The following is a 7,563-nucleotide window of genomic DNA, read 5'->3' as shown; positions in this document are numbered from 1 at the left end:
CATCATTCGCAAAGAGTCATATGAAACATTTTATGCGCGATGGCATAGGAAAAACATGCAGTTTTCAAACTAATCTATTACAAGGCTTTGAGAGCCCACAAGATGGTTATGAGTCTCCCCTTGCGGGTTCACCTCCCTCTACTGGTTGGAAGCTGGGATTGGACCAGTCAAAGCCGTTCAGAGCAATGAACTCCGCTTCATCGTCAATCAGGCCGACTGGGTCGACTTCTGGGGCAAAAGTGTGTTGGCGAACCAGCGGGATAAGATCTGTCACCTTATAAGAGGGAGTCACCATCTTCTTATTATCCATATCAAAACCCGGCTGATATTTGTCGATGTTGGTCTCCTCTTCAAGAATGGTAGCTTGAGGACGAACTCCCCTCACACAGGCAATAAAGTCATCTTGCTCAAATGGAGTCCCGTCTTCCTCCACGGTAGGATACCTGAGGGAGTCCTGGATTAGGGGGTGTCCGGATGGCCGGACTATACCTTCAGCCGGACTCCTGGACTATGAAGATACAAGATTGAAGACTCCGTCCCGTGTCCGGAAGGGAGTTTCCTTGGCGTGGAAGGCAAGCTTGGCGATACGGATATATAGATCTCCTACCATTGTAACCGACTTTGTGTAACCCTAACCCTCTCCGGTGTCTACACAAACCAGAGGGTTTTAGTCCGTAGGACGACATACACAACAACAATCATACCATAGGCTAGCTTCTAGGGTTTAGCCTCTTCGATCTCATGGTAGATCTACTCTTGTACTACCCATATCAGCAATATTAATCTAGCAGGACGTAGGGTTTTACCTCCATCAAGAGGGCCCGAACCTGGGTAAAACTTCGTGTCCCTTGCCTCCTGTTACAATCCAGCCTAGACGCACAGTTCGGGACCCCCTACCCGAGATCTGCCGGTTTTGACACCGACATTGGTGCTTTCATTGAGAGTTCCTCTGTGTCGTCGCCATCAGGAAGGAGGCCTCGCCCGGTCTTTAAAGATGGCACCGTTGCTAAGGGAGCTTTGGCTGTCGGCCAAACCCTCCGGCTAGGTGGTTTTCTTATGACCGCTTGTTCGGCTTCTGCACCGACGATGACCTCTTGAGCCATCGAAAACAATCTTGATGTCAGCTCGGAACTCGTCGAGCAGTTAGATCCAATGGAGCTCTCCTCCATAAACGAGCTCTTGGATTGCTTCGCCACCCTAGGAGTCACTACAGATTACGACCAGATTGGGCCTAAACCCGATCTGAGAGAGATTAACTCTCCCCAAGTCACCCATCACGTTGCCATGGTAGAGGGACAGTGTGGCGACCCTTCATCTATCTTAAGGACTTGGTACGTCTGGATTCCCGATCCCTCCAAGCTGGATACCCGCGGAGGGGAGGATATCACTCAAGACCTGAACTTAGGGTCAGGCGAAGGACTGGATTCATTGGACAACATCCAGGAATCCAAATTTTCGAGATCGGAAATTCCTCGGCCTCTGAGCCTCAGATGGGGTGAGGCTTCGGATTTAATTCCACCCACCCACCCCAACATAAGTGATCTATCCAAAATCAGGCAAGAGCCCGATGAAACAGTACATCATTACTGGGCCAGATTCCTCCTGGTTAAGAACAGGCTAAGGGACTGCCATGAGGAAGACACAATCTCAATCTTCTGCAATAATTGCACGGACAAGGGAATACTCAACGCCATAAGTCGCCGTGATATTACACACTTCGCTGACTTGGCGTCCATTGTAAGGGCAGTGCTTGTCGTCGACCGAGAGGCGGACGGACACAAATTCCCCAGTCAAAAGCCGGTCTATTATGTGTCCACTGTCCTCACTCCCTGCAAATCACGGTACCCGCATTATCAAAAGATTGCGTACGCGGTATTCATGGCATCCCGGAAGCTACGACACTACTTTCAAGAGTGTTCAATAACAGTAGCCTCGGAAGTACCACTTAACAATATTATAAACAACCGTGACGCAACGGGCCGGATTGCAAAATGGGCCATTGAGCTCCTCCCGTTCGACATAACTTATAAGCCACGGTGAGCCATCAAGTCGCAAGTCTTGGCCGACTTCGTCGCAGAATGGACGGAGGCCGAACTCCCTAAAGAGTACAACACATATTCAAATTGGATCATGCATTTCAACGGCTCCAAAGATGTTGGCCGGACTGGGGGCTAGCGTCGTTTTGACATCCCCCATAGGAGACACAGTTCAATACGTACTCCAGATTATGTACACAGACTCCAACAATGCAGCCGAATATGAGGCCCTTTTACATGGTCTCCGGATGGCAGTATCCATGGGCATTCAATGCCTAGAGGTCCGCGGGGACTCGAACCTCGCAATATCCCAAATAAATGGAGACTTCGATGCCAAGGATCCAAAAATGGCAGCTTACCGCAACGTCGTCCTAAAAATGTCAGCTCGGTTCGAGGGGCTTGAATTTCACCATATAGCCCAGGAAAATAATCAGGCGGCAGATGTCCTGGCACGCATCGGCACAAAACACGATGTAGTCCCCCCAACATCTTCTTCGAAAGGCTGTTCAAGCCATCCGTAGTATGGGAAGGGGAGCCGAACAATAACAGCCTGGACCCAACCGCACTGCTCGACACCGAACATCCTGACACAATCGGAGGCTCTGCCAATGAAATAACACCTTCAGCCCACGTAATAATGGTCGTCATCGCCCCGTGGACAGAACCATTCCTCGCCTACCTTACTAGGCAGGAACTCCCCGAGGACCAAAATGAGGCACGCTGCATAGTGCGGCGATCCAAATCCTACAGAGTCCACGAGGGAGAGCTTTATAAGAAAAGCACTACCGGAGTCCTTCAAAGGTGCATCTCCGAAGAGGAGGGGCGGAACCTCCTGGCTGAAATTCATGCCGGACTCGGCGGTCATCACGTTGCAGCTCGGTCCCTGGTAAGCAAGGCCTTCTATACAGGCTTTTATTGGCCAATGGCCCGGGCAGACGCTCAGGACTTAGTCCAACGATGCACCGGTTGCCAGCTCTTTGCAAACCAAAGCCACATGCCACCCACCGCCCTCCAAACTATCCCCATTACTTGGCCCTTCGCGGTCTGGGGGCTTGACATGGTTGGACCCCTTAAAGGCGGAACCCACAAGCAAAAATACTTACTGGTCATGGTGGATAAGTTCACCAAATGGATAGAAGCCAAGCCTGTTAAGACGGCTGAATCCGGACTGGTGATAGACTTTATATCTGGGGTCGTACACCGTTACGGCGTCCCCCACAGCATCATCACTGATAACGGCACGAACTTCACGGCCGACGAGGTAAAACTCTGGTGCAAAAACATGGGCATCAAGCTCGATTATGCTTCCGTCTATCACCCACAAACTAATGGCCAGGTCGAATGTGCAAATGGTCTTATCATGAGCGGCATCAAACCCAGATTAGTGCGGTCCCTCAAGGAATCTAACACGCACTGGGTAGAGGAGCTCGACTCCGTACTCTGGGGGCTGCGGACCACGCCGAACAGCACCACTGGATACACACCATTCTTTATGGTGTACGGCGCAGAGGCAGTTTTGCCTTGCGACATAATTCATGACTCACCTCGAGTGCGCATGTACGAAGAAAGAGAAGCCGAGCTCAATCAGCAGGGCAGCTTGGACGCATTGGAGGAGGAGCGTGACGTGGCAAAAGCCTGTTCCGCATTCTATCAACAGCAGGCTCGAAGATACCAAAGCAGAGAAGTACGGGCCAAAAATTACAATGTTGGCGAATTAGTACTATGACTACCGGACAAGAAAAAGGACAAACTCAAGCCCAAGTGGGAAGGTCCCTTCATAATTGACCAAGTCCTGACTGGTGGAGCGTACCGCCTGCGGGATGCATCGGATAACCGACTCGAGCCGAACCCATGGAACGCAACCCGTCTCCAAGATTCTATGCCTAGCGCCGGACTCTGTGTTCGTCTCCTTCCTCTGTCCATTTTTATATATTTTCTGTCTTACATTTCTCTTCTTCTCTCTCTCTTTCTCTTATAGCCTTTAAAGGCTCATAAAGTGACGCACTATCCGCGCTCATTAAACCTGGGGGCTTCTTTAAACAGAAGCTTATTCATACGGGCTTCATGCCCAAGTCATGTGTCACACTTCCGCATGTACCTTTTATTCACCATTATATGCATCGATATGACTTAAGTTTTGGCCAAGCTGGGTTGCCTGGCTTCTGTACTTACCCCTACATTCCCGATTGTTTGGCTAGGCGGTAAAGGGAGCACCTCTGCGATTGTTACTGCCGGGTCAGCCGGACATGTACCTCAGACTGGGTGAAGCCGAAAGCTAGCGTTCTTAAGGGAATATTCTATCGGTGAACTAAAGATGATCTTTTTTTATTTTTATCTATACGCCCCCAGATGTTTTTCGTGCATTTCTTTTCGCAGCATGGACATGCACCTTAGGGCATGCCTCCCAGGGAAAGGAGACCCTAACGGAACTATTCTCCCTGGAAGATGTTTCTTACTAACCATGTAATATAACATAACTAGTCGGGCACTTGTCTGTTCATGCACTAATGACCCCTACGCCTGGTCTCCATGCATTCCCCAGTTCCTATATAACCGCATGGGAATTCGGACACACTCCGGACCGTCAGGTCCCGAGGCTGAAGCGAAATGGTCGGCCATGACAAATGATCTACAATCCAGCTAGAAGGCATTATAAATGTCAATTAAATTACATAGTCATTTTGACTGATTGTACTCCTCTTCAATACCATCTAACATGCTGTCTAATTTACAGTCCTGCTGGGAATACTTTGCGGACAACTCTACTTGGCCATATACTAAGCTTACAGGGATCTCCTTCCCATCGGGCCCTACAGGACCGACCTCGGCCATGTGGTTAGGGTCAGCCTTTGCGTACCGCGTCTTCACCATGGCCCAGGCCTCCCTAGCGCCTTGACGGCAGGACGATATCTTCCACAATCGGAACCACCGCCGTGCTCCCTTTAGCTTCTCCGCAAGCTCTCCAAGACCTTCGGGCATGGAGACGGATGGCCACAGGGCCTGGGCGACGCCTTGCATCGCCTACCGAATTCGATCGAGCAGTTGCGAGAGCTCAAGAAGAAGGTCACCCGTAGAAACGGGCATCTCCTCCGCAGGACAACCTGTTAGCACACCTACAGACATTGCTCTGTTAGTCGACTTGCCCGCCGAACTTTCTTTCAAAGGTTCGTTCAAGCACTTACTAAATATGCCGCGCCGAGGCCGTTGATTCTCCTTCATGGAGTCTGACAGCTGGGCACGAACATCTTTCAGCTCGACGCCCAGCTTGGTGTTGGCATCTTGGAGATCTTTCTTCTCCCGCCTCACCTTTGTCAGCACCTTCTCACCAGCCTTTAGCTGGCGTAGGAGGTGTTGCCTTTCCGGATTCAATCAGGCGCCATCTGCAATTTCATTTGTCAGATTCGCACCCATGCCGTGCTTCGCAAAATACTTATCTTTCGAAGTGTATATTACCAGAGGGGGTCTCCTTGGGCTCCCCTACCGCGGCTAGTGCGGCCTCAAGTTGGGCTTTGCACTCTTCCAGCTCCTTGGAAAGTAGGGAATTCTTTTCTATAAGAACCTGCATAACACATGATCCTTAAATCAGTTATTCTAACTGTTTCAAGTCTCGGGGGCTACTGGTATATATATAATTACCAAAATTTTCTTACCCATATTTCTTTTACATATTGCTCCGTGGCTCTGGCTAGACCATTTTGAGCGGCACGGAGGTACGCATCTCCTGAGTTGAAGGCATCTAACGCCCCTTGGGAGAAACAAGCGCCGCGAAGAATTGTCCGGCGACGCCTGTGGTTCATGGCACTCTCCACCTCAGAGTTGGTGGCAGACAACCAGTCCACATCATCCGTCGGAGGAGCGTCTGCCGCGCGCCTTGCGTTCGCCTCCGCCTCCGGCCCAGGCTTTGGAGCCTGGCTGGTGGAGGCGCGATTGGCAGTCTCTCCGGATATAGTCCGGCGAGGTCTCTTTGTCCTGAAGAGAGCACGAGTGTCAATGTGCCTCAAAGGTATAACACCTGGGATAAGGGGGGGCGCCATACCTTTGCGCTGACGCCTTGGTCCGGACTGCACTTCTTTTCTGCCCATGGGGCCCTGCGGCCCCTCGTTGGCTTGTCGCCGCAGGTTCGGCCTTCCTCCTTAAAAACCTCCCCTGCAAAGTTCGGTTGTAATCAGGAAACTGAAAACACGAGAGGGCGGACACCTATTCGGGGTACTGGGACTTCGATCTCACTTACCTAGGAGGCCGGGATTAGCCCTGGGTAATCAGCCGTAATGGCCACCAAGGCGTTGTCCTTGCTCAATTGATGGAACACTCCATCAATCAGCTCCACAGATATGTCCGGATCCTCTTGAGAGGATGGGTCGAGGGACCGTCCTGGGTCCTCGGGTTGTGGAGGAGGGCTGCTTATTTCCTTAACAGCCCGGCGCAGTTCCTGCGTTGAAGTCGTCAGACTGAATATTTAACAATGGGAATACAAAACGGATGGGAATACAAATACGACCGCTTACCTAGCTTGGGGGATTGTGCATAGAGAATCCACCCTGTGGGTTGATGCGGAGAAATTCCTCCTCTTCTCCCTTATACAAAGTGGACAAGATCTTTAGTAGAGCGGCAGCTGAATCCGGCCCCTTACGGCCGTAGCGGGTGGCGTCGTCCTCCCCGTTGAAGTCCCACATGGGGTGGCTTCTATACTGAAGCGGTTGCACCCCCCGCATAATGCATTCGGCCATAACCCCGATCATGGTTAGTCCGGAATGGGCTAACAATCTTATTCGGCCCATCGGGTAAATGATGTCCCTATCACTTTCCCTCTGAGGGCTCCGTGGACGCCAGCTTAGGCGCTTCTTTAAGGGAGCACTGTCGAATTCAGGGAGGCCGATCCGGACAGGATCCGGCAGCGGGACGTCTTCTATATAAAATCATTCCGAGGGCCAGTCTTCGGACGCCTTCTTTGGGGTTCCAGACAGATATCCAGTCCCGGCGATGCGCCACACTTCGGCTCCGCCCACTTGATACATTGACCCCTCCTTAGAGTGGGGCACAAGGCAGAATAGCCTTTTCCATAGCCCGAAATGAGCCTCGATACCCAAAAACAGCTCGCAGAGGGCTACGAAGCCCGCGATATGCAATACGGAGGCAGGCGTGAGATTGTGTAGCTGGAGGCCATAGAACTCCAGGAGCTCCTAGAGAAATGGATGGATTGGAAATCTGAGCCCCCTTATTAAATAAGGGACGAGGTACACCCACTCTCCTTTGGAGGGATTAGGGGCACTCTCCGCTTGCTCTCCGCCATTATAGATGGCAAGGCCGGCTTGAACCGGGACCATATAGGCCGGGTGGAGAAATCCCTTAGTCTGGAGCATCACTAGCTCGCTATGCGGGATGGAGCATCTCTCTCAATATCCAGGCTGAGGGCTGGAAGGGCGAGATGAGGAGTCGCGATGGCTGGCCATGGTGGAATGGACCTTTGTCGGATGCGCTCTGATGAACACTCGCGAAGGGGGGAAGATGTGGTTTGGATCTAAATCCT

This window comes from Triticum aestivum, chromosome 7A (assembly GCF_018294505.1).
Source record: "Triticum aestivum cultivar Chinese Spring chromosome 7A, IWGSC CS RefSeq v2.1, whole genome shotgun sequence".
NCBI classification, from domain to species: domain Eukaryota; kingdom Viridiplantae; phylum Streptophyta; class Magnoliopsida; order Poales; family Poaceae; genus Triticum; species Triticum aestivum.
This window is presented reverse-complemented; position numbering follows the sequence as displayed.